Source organism: Globicephala melas, chromosome 10, assembly GCF_963455315.2.
Source record: "Globicephala melas chromosome 10, mGloMel1.2, whole genome shotgun sequence".
Lineage (NCBI taxonomy): Eukaryota > Metazoa > Chordata > Mammalia > Artiodactyla > Delphinidae > Globicephala > Globicephala melas.
Window position 1 is genome coordinate 5748837 of NC_083323.1, and position 13158 is coordinate 5761994.

Below are 13158 nucleotides of genomic sequence, written 5' to 3' on the forward strand. Positions count from 1 at the left end.
TCGTCCACGAAATGGAGAGAAAATAGTACCCATGTCATACAGTCATGAAGATTAAATGAGGTGACACACGGAAACTGCTTTTCACAGAGCCCAGCACATAGTAAATGCTCAAAAAGGTTGTTATTGTTGTTCGTATCATCATCATCATCACCCCAGGGCCCAGCACAGATGCTTCATAAATACTGAATTAGTGAATGTATGGGTGCAGGGATGGATGGAAGGATGGAGAAATGGAGGGAAGGATGCAGGGATGGAGGAAGGGAGGCGTGTGGGGATGGGGCCCTCCACCCACCCCTGCCCCCAAGGAGCGGGCGCCTGCGTGCCCTGCAGCAAGGCTAGCCGCAGTGGGGGAGAACCTGTCTGCACCAGGGGACTCGGCCAGAAAACGCAGGCTGCAAGGCGTCCCGGGAGGCGCTCCGCAGTGAAATGCTGCATTTCACATAAAGGGGGTTTGCAATGGGCCCTGCTCAGAGAAATCAGGGAAACTGGGAACGCAGAGCCTTCTTTTAATACCCATTTAATATTTATGGCGCTGCAGCAGCGCCAGCCACTGTGCGGAGAGCGCAGCCGATCCACGGAGGGGGAGCAGCGATTCCCAAACACACGGCTTGGAGCTGGGAAGCATTTACACCTGGTCCACAAAACAACACAGCACGCAGGCGACGTGGAGGGTGCGGGGACCCGCTGCGGGGGAGACGACCTGGGCTTCCATCCTGGCTCTCTGTCCAGTGGAATGACCTTGAGCAAGTTACACATCCTGGCTGGGCCACCGGAGCCTCCTCCGTGCCAGCGGGCAGGAAGGAAAAGGGACTACGAAGAGGAGGGTGGAATAGATTGATTAATGCATTTACTTATTCAACAAATGTTGACCTTGGCCCTATGAGCCATCACCGGTCCAGATGCCACAAAGAGCAGTGAAAGAATCAACAGGTCACGGCCCTCAAGGAACCGGGGGTGGGGGCAAGAAAGCAAACACATAGGTAAATAGAAAAGATACTTCCAGATAATAATAGGTACCTGGAAGAAGACAGGATGGGGTGATGCAATCATGAGTACTGGGGGAGAAGAGGGTGGTTACTTTACATTGATGATCAAGAAAGTCCTGTATAAAGACGTGCCATCGCCTCAAAAGTGAATGCTGAGAGGGAGCCAGACCTGGGAAAGAGAACCAAGGCAAAGGGGACAGCGAGTGCAAAGGCCCTGGGGCAGAGACAGCATCAATAAACAGTCTCATCATATCATTATTGTTGTTGGCCCCTGGTGTGCTTCCGCAATGGAGGAGGGCCTGGACTTTGAGGTCAGAGGTTCAGGGTTCAAATTCGGTGCTGTTTAGCTACGGGACCCTGGGCAGTCACTTAACCTCTCTGTGCTTCCACTTTCTCATCGGTCGCGTCAGGAGGTGACAGATGGGGTGACGGGAGCCTTGTGCCGGCCCTTCCATAAAGGACCAGTCAGCCCAGATTGGGAGAGTTGAAAACTTCTTGTTGAAAAACTCCTTCCATTCTTTAGGGCTTGCTTTTCAAAAGTCTTATTCTTTCACAAGGTGGTTTCTCTTTTTGTTTTCCCCTCAGAGACATTTATTTGTTGGTCCTCATGTGCCTTGAGGTGAGTCAGGCCAGGAGGAGCCTGGATGCCGGCCGAGGCGCCAGGCGGCAATTAGCTATTAGGGACGGACGGTACGGAAGCTCACACCCGGGAAAGAGGCCAACCTGGGCCCCCCCTCCCGCTGCTGCCTCCACAACCTTGTCTGCCCTCCATTGCTGCATCACCAAGGCCACACATCACACCAGCCTCCAGAACCAAGGCGCTAACACGCACTCTGACCACGCCATTCCTTCCCACACACTGGATCTCGTCAGGAGCCCGGCTCCTTAGAGCCCAGGAGCCCACACCTGCCCCCAGCCTCACCACTCAGGCCAAGCTCTCCACTCCAGGATTCCCCGGCACACCGGGAGTCCCACCTCTGAGCCTTCGCACTTGCTGTTCCCTCCGCCTGGAAGGCTCCACGCACCACCCCCACCTGTGCACACACACCTGTTTCCTGGCTCAGGGCCTTGGGAAGATGTACCCCCCCCCACCGACCCTGACCTCCCTGGGGTTTCTCTCACCGAAGCTCCCAGAGTAATGTCCTGTGTCTGGGCTGAGACGCCAAAGAATGAAACAATACACAAACGAATGAGTGAGTAAGAGAAACCATACAGGCCCTCAGGTACCCAGCCCAGACTCCAAAGCAGCTTTAACCTCCTCAGATTTTGGGTTTCTCACCTGTAAACATGTGGAGGCTAAACCTCCCTCCCAGAGCCATTGGCAGGAGAGCAGGACACGGTACCTGCAAAAGCACCTGGCTGGGAGCCAGCACCCAGTAGGTTCTCACTAAGCGTCTCTTCTACTGGGGTTAGAAAGTTCCGATGAAACCCAGGAGCTCTTCCAGGAACTTCTGAGAATCGAGCAGAGATTTTCAGATAATCAGGGGGCTCCTGGCCCCTGCCCTCCCATCCAGTACTGGGTGAGTCAGAGGTCACTCCTTCCCAGGGTGCTGTGATTGGACACACCCTGTACCACCCGCCCTTGACTAGTTTTCTAGGCAAACTTCACCACTCCCTCACCCAGGTCACCGCAGAACACCGGTCAGCCCTGAAACACCCACTTCCCCCCTCGAGGGCAGGCCCTGTTCTGGGACCCAAATGACCCAGATACGAAACTGACCCTCAAAGGGCTTGGAGCCCCGCAGGAGCAGCTGGACAGATCAGCAGGGCAGCTCAGACCCCTTTATGAGGAGGTAGAGGGGAGGGGCCTGGAGGGCCCCCGAGAAGGCCCCTACCAAACTAGGAGGCCCCTGGCACGTGCTGAAGGCCCAAAAGGAGACACTGAGAAGGACCTCGGCGTACACGGAGCATCTTAAGAGCAGGTGGATTTCTGCAAAGGAGACAAGACACTTGGGTGGTCCCGGCAGCCCAAATCTGCCCAACAGATACGGAAGGGAAATCTACAAGCCACCGCGCTGCCGGGATCGCCAATCTGCAGACCAAAAACAGCTTCCCTTTGCCACACGGCTTGAGGCAGCCACTCCCTCAGGCTCTTCAGAGCCGGGGTGGGCTCGGGACAGTCCCGGTTCACGTCTGCTGTCCCCGGTCAGTCATTACAACCAGCGTCCTCTCCAGCTCTCAAAAGTGCCCCCATTTCAATAGCTGAAAATATCATAAAGGGTAAAGGTCACCGTAATCCAAGCCAACCAGAGGCTGTTAAGGCGACCACCCCCAGGAGGTACCCATGTCTCTCTCTCTCCATCACCGGCATGTCTGTAGCCATAACTTGAGGCCGGGACGATACTGTGCTGTCCTGAGTCCGAAACTCGGATGACCATCAATGATTACACAGGGGTGACTGTCCATTAAACAGGAGAAGCCCCCCGAGAAACATGTGCCCTGAGAGCCTTTCCCACAGCAGCGTTCTGACGAAGCCCAACACCTGGAGAGTGTCCCCAGGATTCCAACCCTGTCTTCACTCCCACTCCTCTCCTCCCTGGACCGCGAGTGGGGGGCAGCCAGCAGCCCCAGCCCCTGCAACGGGTCAGCCCAGCATGCAGACGACTGTCTCTGGCCGGTCGCCCAGAGCGATACAGAGAGGAAGGCGGCTCAGCCCAACGCCCTGCTCGCTGAAGCTTTTGTTGAGAACTTAGCGGCAAGGCGGCAAAATGTTGCAGGAAAACCACGCCCACGCTAACACCTAAGTTGTGCCCCCCCCCCCCGCAAAGCAAAATGCAGGAGAAATCATATTTAACAGAAAAGTGCCCAGTGTGGGGATTTGGGAATGATTCTTTTACAGGTCATGCTTCCACACGAGCTCAAAAGTCACTTTTAAACTGGTTTTTTTCCCCGTTGTTTTGCTCATGCCTGTAAATATGCAATTGATTAGTCAGTAGTTGAAAATGTCAGAAAGGGTAAAAAAAAAACCGAAAAAAACATAGGAACTCAAAGGAAAGGAAAAAGAACAAACAGCCCAGTAGGAAAAAAATCAGACCCAATCCCCCCATGTGTCTGAAATGACAGCCCTTACGTTTGACCTCCTTCTTTATCAACTGTGGGTTTCCAAGGGAAAAAAAAAAAAAAATACTGGCCTGCAGCTGGTATTAGCAGCCACGTTGAAGAAGCTGATGGGCTGAGTCGATGAAGGAATCCACAAATATTGTGAAAATTAGACCATATTCCTTGCAAAAGGATCAACCACGAGTGACTTTAAAGCATTACCACTTTAAAACCTTTTAGCTGGGCCCATTTTGAATTATGACTACATGATTTTAAATTACACTTTCTAATTCCTCGCCGCCCACCCCCCCCCCACAAGCAGTCGCTGCCGCTTCATTTTCCAATTATGTACTTTTATTTCAGAATGATGAAGACGGCTACTTACTGGATCATGTCCTGTCTGCCACAAATAGCTGCTCACTTATTCCTTTAATTTTAGATACGAACGCAGTCAGTTCACCCCGCTGGTCTTCAAATTCGGAATATTCTCCATTCCCGGAGCACCGAACGAGGCCCGAGAAGCAAAGAAACCCTCAAAGCTCGGGCTGAGAAATACGTGTGTAAAGCAGTGCTCTGCTCCATAAATTATTATAATTCTTGGTGCTTTCTATATCCATCTAGCAGATCAGCAATCACATAAATAATGGTGAATGCACTGATTTTTCTTCTGCAAAGTGCTATGTCCTAGTTTTCGAAATAAAGCATTTGGAGAGTCGCGTATCTGTGGAGTTGAGATGGGAAGCTGCTCGGATCCGTTTCAAACGAGCACGCACACATACCCACACGCAAAAGGAAATACGAGTTACACGTGAAAAAAATCAGCATTCTGCATCCTTTTCCCACGTACGCGTCGAGTAACACTCAACGTTAATGGGGGTGTGGGATGCACATGGTTGGGGAGGGGGAGAGGCAAGGGGGTCTGGGGTGCTCAGCGCTCAGTGACAATTTGCAAAGAAAGTGAATGTGGGTTTACAGTTCTCATGGAAATCTATTAAACAGACGTCACTGAAGCATAATCAAATCGGCACTATGGTAATTCTACACTTAAGTCTGAGATTGGGGTTTTGCCATTTTTATGATCAGTTTAAGTGCATTTTTTGTGATCATGCGGGAATTTGCAATTAAGGATTAAATCTCCAAAGTATGATCAATTAACTAATGTGTCTGAATGACAAACTTACGAAAAGCAAAACTCCATTCTCCACAACCCCCCCCACCCCCCGCACACACACACCCCTTTGTGCGGGGAGCCTAGGGTGGGGGAGGGAACGTTTGCCTTTTCCATGAGCATTGCAATGCCAAAAGCACTTCGTTGTGAAGGGGGAAAGGCAGGGTGCAGGGATGAGCTCACACTTCTCAGGTAGCCGGTGCAATATATTTTGCAGCCTTGCAGGCTGCGGTACTGTCGGAAAATGCAAAAGCATGCAATGAAGGGGAAACGGGAGGCAGAGGCATCATTTTCCCCTTAAAGTGATGAAATTAGCATGCGCGATGCCAAAAGTCTTTTCATGTGTATCAACGCTGAGCCTCAAATCCTTCTTGGAAGGAGGGGATGGAAATGTGAAGTCATGCAGTAGAAGCAAACTTTCAGGGTTTGGGGTTGGTTGGGGTGGTGGAGAGAGACACCTACTCCATCCTTGAGTCTGAACTCAACGCATCTCACAATCAACCAGAGGGGAGACATTTTTGGGGGGTACCTGCATCTACTTATGATGTACGAGCAGAGTCTGACATCAAGCTGGCCAAGTTCACGTCCAAGAAAACTCCGCCAAATGGTAATTCAGAGAAAGGTGTGGAAAGACCAAAGAGCATCTCAAGCCACTATCTGAGTCCAAAATTAAAACATATAATCCCAAATTGCTAAGATTTATTTTTTTTCATGGGATTGGGCTGCCCTCGTTGGCCACAGATATTTTAAATGGAAATAAAGCATAACTAAGTCTTGTCTCCTTAGCGGGGCGGTGGGGGGGGGGGATCAAAATAAAGTGAAGCATTTGTTTTAGCAGCAGAATGGCCGTGTCACCAGGGAGAGTCACAGCAAATCAAATTAACAGAGGAACTATCTACACCTTCTCTCCAACACCACCCCCCAAAAAGGGGGCCTCTCTTTTTTTGGTCTCCCTTAGGGTTGCTTTTGCTTTTTACATTTTTGTCACTTCTTCAGACCCGAGTCACACAATGTCAGTGGCAGCTTGGAGAGGATGCTAGCTGGTGGTCTCATTCCGTGGGGACATCCACACCCCAGGAAACACGGCTGCAGGGAATTGCTTTCAGGGTGACCCAGCAGTCTAGATGGTTCTTGCTGTGTTCTTGCTGTGTGACCCAGCATAGTCTAGATGGTTCTTCCCTTCGCCCCCTCTCCTCCCTGCCCCGCAAGTGTTTGGCATATCTGATCCTAGAGGGTGAGAAGTTTGGCCGGAAGGAAGACCCCACAAGCAGCCTGTCTCACATCTGCGATGCCATTAACTGTGTGATCGGTGGGCACAGAGCAAGCCTGAGAACACATTCCCGGGCTCCTGCACCTGGGGAGTCCCTTTCCCCAGGGTCCCTCGCTCCAGAGGTGCAGGCAGACAAAAGGTACCAATTTGCTGAACGGAGAGATCTCAGAGAGAAGAAGAATGGAAAGGGGGGATGCTTGAAAAGACCCTTTTTCTGTTCCTGGTGAGGGAGGGGCAATGGGAGAGACATGTCACATTGTCACATTAAAGATTTTGACAGACAACTGAGGGATAATGCAGAAATTCCACCCTTACTGCAGTGCACCGCCGAAACTTGAAAGGCATTAACTAACCTCCACTAATTGCATGTTTTTCTGTGCATAATATTTACTTGTTAAAAGTCTTTGCCTGGATGATTAATTTCCTCTGCCCTGCTATTCGTGATCAGTTCACAGGCCTGAAATTGGGAAAACGAAATCATTTTGATAGATTTAAAAGATGATTGCACTTTGGGGAAGGTTTTCTGTTTTCCACTAGTCCAGAACCCGCACCCAGAATGCTGATTTTTCTTCTTGAGTGCCACCCTTTAGTGAAATCCTGCTACCATCCTTAATTCCTCAGACAAGTGCAGAGAGATGTGTCCTGTGTTAGGTGAATGTCTGCAAGGGAATGTAGCAAGTTCAAGGGAAAACAAATGAACTTAAATTACCTTCATCGGATGAAGGTTTAATAGTGGACTGGGAAATTTTTAAAAATTTCTTGAATGGCTACTTTTTGTGTCTGTGTATCCCTGACACGGTTTGGGCGCTAACAGAAAGCTCCTAAAGCCCCAGTCTCTTACCTAAACTTAGACCTACTCTATCTGTCCATAAACACAGCCCACAGGGTTAGGGTATATATGAATGATTTTAAGTGTTCCCACAGCAACTGCATCGGAGACAAGACATCCCATATGTAGGTGACACTCTGAGCCTGCCCACATGAACATCATAGGGATCTACTTCAATCCAGGTCTTCGGAAATTCCTAGGACTAAGAAATAAATAGGAAGGCTGCCCCACGTTGAACCACTTCCGAATACACGATTAAACCCCTGTGACCGGATTATCGCCTTTTGACTAGCCATCAGCACCTCCACGGAGTGAGCACGCAAATAGATGTAACCATTTCGCAGAAACCCATCTTAAGGAAAAAGATTTTACAAGTGCTGTGGGGCTGCCACTTGGAAAGCCAATTTGCAGGGAGCTGGGCGTCAGGAAGCACAGTTTATTATGCATGGCTGCCACACCGCAGTCCCCGAGTTACATGGTGCCTGGCTCCACGACGCCTCCCAACACCCCCCGCTGGCTCCACAGCCCCGGTGTGCTCCCCACCACCAGAGGCCTGCCTCGGCCCAGCCAAATCCACCACCCCCTCCCCAAATGGTCTCGTAGTGCGTTGGCTCGCGTGGATGGAGGGCCTGGCTTCCAACTTGAATGTGGCAATCAGCCGGTGGCCTCTGAGACATCCCCCAGAGCATTCGAGCCAATGTGACAAATCATTCATGAAGTTGATTTAATTTTTTTTTTGCAAACACCAGGTAGGGTATTGACGATGGTAGTGTCTGCTTGGGCCCCCAGCATGGCTGGTCCCGGCTAACAAGCCTCCCACCACCATTCAAGTCCTGTGGGGCCAGCTCGCCCTCCACCAACCAGCCCACTTTTGTTCACTGGTTTAATTTCATAATTGTTTGCCACTTAACAAGCTCTCCTCTGGGCCGTTCAATAGGGGCCTTGGAAATGGGGAGGGAGAGGCAACCAAGCCCCCAAGGGGAGCTGGGAAAGGCTCTGACCCATCACTGGGCAAAGACTTCCCAGAGAGCTCAGCGAGCGGCCTTGGGGGCCAGTTCCAGGGTGGGGCCACCTGATCCCACCTCCAGCCTCCCAGCCCCAGTGGAGAGGGGATGGGAGGGGAGGGGATGGAAGACACGGTGGCCAAAGCTGTGGCCTGCCACAGACTCCTGGACACATCAGCTCTCAGACTGACCCTCTTCTGTCTCCACCGATTCCAGGGAGACTATGCGTGAATTCACTCTCTCATAACAAGTCGCAGAATAAACACACACGAGACAAAACTGTTCCTCAGCCTGGGCAGTCCATGAAATATTGCCTGCGTGGCTGGAACCTGCCTGGTCAGCCACTGAATCCCCTGTGCCCGGCGCACGGCAGACAGTAATAAATATGTACAGAATGAGTGAGTGGATGGACGGGTGGATGGTGGGTGGATGGATGGAAGGATGGATGAAGTTTGCAGCAATGCCTAGCGAAAGTGGCCACTAGACCAGCATTAGTGCCCGCCTCCCTTGCCCCCAAGTACCAGCAGGGGCTTCGCTGCGCACAGTAGGCTCTCAACGACTAGGGGCTGCTATTGTTATCACCATCTTCATCACTTGCACCCCACCAATCCGCTTCTTCCACCAGCAACTCCGCCAGCAGCCAGCAGCGACTGGCGAGCTAGGGAAAAGTTTCGCTGACCCCTCGGCCCCAGTCAGAGTCCAGCGCCCCGGCCGAGCCCCTCCCAGCGGCACCCGCTAGGCCGCCAGGGCAGTCGGGGTGCCGGGCCAGGGCGCCAGCACCCGGCAAAGGCAGCCAAAGTAACTTTGCTGGCGCCCCTGCGCCGCGCCGCGGGCGTCACCCCGTGCCTGGAGAGGGTCCCGGCCGCGACCCCGCCCGGCCCGGCGTCCGCGCCCCTCGCCCGCCGCGCCCCGGCCCGCGCCCGGCCCGCCCCCAGGCCCTACCTGGCCCCGGGCTCCTCTTCGGCGGCCGCGGCGGCCGCGAGCTGCAGCGCGCACGGAGGAAGGCAGGGGCCCGGCTCCGGGGAGGGAGGCGCGCAGGGGCGGGGGCTCCTCCGGCGGCGGCCGCCTTGCCGCGCGTCCGAGGCAGCAAGTGGGAGCCAGACTCCTCCTTCGGGGGGCGGGGGGCTCCCCGCCGCCAGCTCCCTCGCCCGCCCGCCCGCCTGCCCGCCCGCCGCGCGGCTCCGAGCCTCCCCAGCTCCCCCTCCCGCCGCCGCCCTCCTCCCTCCCCCCTTCCTCCCCGCCTCCCCCCTCCCCGGCGCCAGGAGGGGCGCGCTCGCGCCTTCGGTCCCCGGTCCCGCGCGGCCGCCGCCGGGGCCCCCACCAAGCCGGCCAGGCCTCGGCCCCCGGCCCCCGCCCGGGCCCGGCGACGCATCCCGCCGCCCAGGGGAAGGGAGCTAGGGAGCCGGCCGGGGCGCGGGGAGGAAGGAGGAGCGGAGCCCGCGCTGCGGAAAAGGGCCGGCGGCTGCCTCGCCTCGCCCAGCGCCTCTCCCCGGCCCCGGGCCCGGCCGCGCGCGGGGTGGGCGGGGAGCGCGGCGGGGGCGCTCTCACCTCCCGAGCCGCGGCAACGGGCACCGCGTGCTGGGGCTTTCGCTGCTCCTTCTGGGCCGCCGCGGCCCCCTCCCCCGGCCCGGACCCTCTTCCAGGACCGCGAGGGTACCCGGCCCCGGACCCCTCCTGCCAGGAGTCTGAGAATTCCCCTCCGCCCCCCTCTCCGAGAGATGTGGACCCCAGCCCCTAGGCTGCATAGGCCTGGCCCTGCTCCTGCGCCCCCATCTCTTCCCTCTGGGGGTCCCAGGTCCCCAATCCCGAGGTAGAATGGGTGGCCAGCAGCGGTCTAACCCGGAGTGGGCAGGTAAGCTGGTCTGGACCCGAGGACCTGGCCCTTGGCTTGAAGAAGGCCCTGACTTATTGGGGAGGGGGAGAGCGACACCCCAGCTTCCGTGGCTCTACCCTGGGGAGTCTGAGAGGCTCCTTGTGACCTCTAGCCTCTGACATGGGTGGAGAGACTGGTGTCCACCGGCACAGGTCAGGCCAGGGCCTCCCAGACTGAGAGGCAGTTGAGAAGGAGGTGTAACTCCTCAGAGGTCCACCTAAGGCGCCCCAACAAATGTTTGTGGGTCCCCCTCCCCCAGCACACTCGCATTACCCCGTGCCTCCCACTTCCACCTTCATCAGAGCTTCAGACACAACCCCCAAGGACAGGACACCCCATGTGGGTGCCCCAGGCCTGGCCTGCCCCTGGGAAGAGCCAGTCTGGTAGGGCGGCAGACAGGGACAGGGCAGGTGAGGGCGGCGGGGAAGTGGGAACAGCTACCCAGTGGGGCTTCCTGGAGGTGGACCCACCCCAACTAAGTGTATGCAAGGAGAGAAGGTACGGAAAAGGCATTCCAGGCAGAGGGAACAGGGTTTGCAAAGGCCTCGGCGTACTTGGGATGGCAGCTTCCGTGGAGCTGAAGAAAGAGGAAACGTGCTGGAGGGGCCTCGGATGCCTGCCTAGGGGACTATCGGTGGCAGCCGCGGAAGGTTTTTGAGCAGGGGCACCTGACCGAGTTCACCTTTTCAGAGTTTGCTCGGGCAGCCCTGACCAGAGAGGGAGGGGCTGAAGAGAGCAGAGGCTGGAGCTGCCGAGGGAGACGAGGGGGGCCTGGGCAGCGGCCCTGAGGCCAGGACGGGGTGGGGGGTGCTGGCTGAGGGGGCCTCAGCTGGTCACCCCCCTCCTGCTTCCTTGTCTATGGACCTCACTTGGCAGAATCGCTGGGACGATTCTGGGGCAGAGTGAAGAGGCCAGGCTGGAAATCCAAGGTCAGCCGGGCGAGTGGGAGGGCCAGGTAAAACACATGGTGGGTGGGTACAGCGATGGCAGGCCACTCAGTCTCCCTCCGGGGCCAGTCCTGGAAATCGGGTTCCCCAGTCCCCTCCCCCTGCCCCCATGAGTACTTGCTCTGGCTCCCGAGGCCATGCTTACCTTTGCAGGTGCCCAGCTCCAGTCTGCCTGGCCCCCTGAGGGCAGGCTCTCCCAGGCCAGGTGGAGAGGAGTGTGGGAGCGGTCACCGGGAATTTAGGAAAGTAACCCCCGGTAAAAGTGCAGGCCTGCTGCCGGGGAGAAGGTTTGGTCAGTCCACTGTCAGCTTCACCGCTCAGGCGGCTGCAACATCCATCTGGTACCTGTGTCGTTCTGGGAACTGTGTGTCTGCCAGGCCCGTGTTGGGTGGCCAGGGATACAGGGGGCACCCATGAAAGGCCAAAGGGGAGACACACCCAGACAACACCCCAGACTGAGTGTCAGGTGGGAAGGAGAGATGCCCGTCCTGTGGGATGGGGCAGGGCTTCCTGGAAGAGAGGGCCTAGGACTGGGCCTGGAAGAAAGGGCAGAACGTGGACGGGGGAGATGAGCCTGCTGGGCACTACCAACAGTAGGAACAGCAGATGCCCAGGACGGGGAGGGGGGAGGTGCGGACCCCTGAGGAACTGGAGCATTCCATAAGGCAGGCCTTGGATGCCATGACCAGCAGGTCGCGGGTGCCCCGAAGGCTTTTGAGCAAGATACTCTGTGGTGTCTTGTGTCCCAGCACCCGGGACAAGGCCAATGTCAGGTGAGTGAGTGAATGAATAAGCAGATGAAGGATGAGGTCCGCTGACCTAACCTCCCCTTGACGCACAGAGCCTCCCAGCTCCTCCAGCCGGGCTGTCCAACTCTGGAGCATGAAGGAGCAGCCCAGACTCAGCGGGGAGCAACTTTCTCCCCCAGGGATGCAGGCTTCCCAAGCGCAAGGTCTCCATGGGTCCATCCTACCTGCCTGGGAGACAGGGCTTGGGCTCAGTAGCCCAACAGACTCCACCTGTTACCTGCCAAGGACAAAGCCACAACTTGTTCGTGGCCTCCGGAGACCCGAGGGGACATGTGGTTGGGGATGGTGGAGAATTTTTGGTCTTGGTCTTGAGGGGAGAGCAGAGATGTTCTTGTGACACTCATCCTCCAAGATCAGCTTCCTCACCACCTCTGATCCCACCGGGCCTCACCTCAGCTCCCAGATACCATCTCTTATCTTCCTGGGATATGCATTTATTGAGCAATTACTATATGCCTGGCACTTAGCACTTCCTTCGGAGCAAAGCATGAGCTCCCCACCAAAGGGGCCTGCATTACGTGCACCACCCAGTCCCAGACATTGAGCTCTGAACTTGACCCACACCTACCCTGGTCCAGGCTGCCTCCTGAAGGTCAGGCTGCTTTGGGCCCCAAACCTACATCCCGCAGGCCTGGAGCCCATCATAGATGCCCAGTGAACGGGCTCCGAAAGATGGAGAATGAGGAGTGCGGGATGGGCAGGGTAGACCCACTCCTAAAAGAGCAACCAATCTGGCAAACACAGCAGACATTCTGCTTTTGGAAAATTTAATAACACAGTGGCACTTGTTCATGGAGACTAATAGAAACACCACACAATCCCACACTACTAAACCAGCCAGGGGACGGCCCGTTCAGCTGGGAAGCACTTCCCAGGTGCCTACTACGTGCTGGAAGCCAGAGAGAAGTCAGAGAAGGCAGGCTCTCTGCCCTCTGAGAGGCAGGCTGTCAGCAGATGCTCATGACACCAGAAGGAAGAGGGCATTTGAGGGCAGGGACAAGGGCTGCAGATGCAGCCTGGGGATGCTTCAGAAAGGGGATGTGTGTGCCCCCAAGAAGGAAGACTTCACTACGAGGATAAATGGGACAGGGACAGCCCAGCAGAGGGACGGAGTGCAAAGCCGCGGAGTCTGGGAAGAGCATGGCGTGATATACCCTGGCCACGAAATTCACCTTCCAGGAAGGTGTCCCAGGGCAATAACTGCAGGCAGTTTATAATAGCCCCAAATCTGAA

The 13158-nt window shown here is 55.8% G+C and overlaps 1 protein-coding gene across 2 annotated transcripts in view; it reads right to left on the reverse strand.

Annotated features, from left to right (window-relative positions):
• The window catches only part of MPPED1 (metallophosphoesterase domain containing 1), a 76627-nt gene extending 67256 nt beyond the window's left edge, over positions 1 to 9371 (reverse strand). The window contains exon 1 of one of the 2 annotated variants that reach the window (XM_060306383.2): positions 9239 to 9371. The gene's annotated coding sequence lies outside the window, so the exon portion shown is untranslated. Of the gene's footprint in view, positions 1 to 4410; positions 4810 to 9238 lie in introns of those variants that run through there. The other variant, XM_030855706.2, reaches the window with a different exon arrangement.
• Positions 9372 to 13158: the final 3787 nt, after the last annotated feature.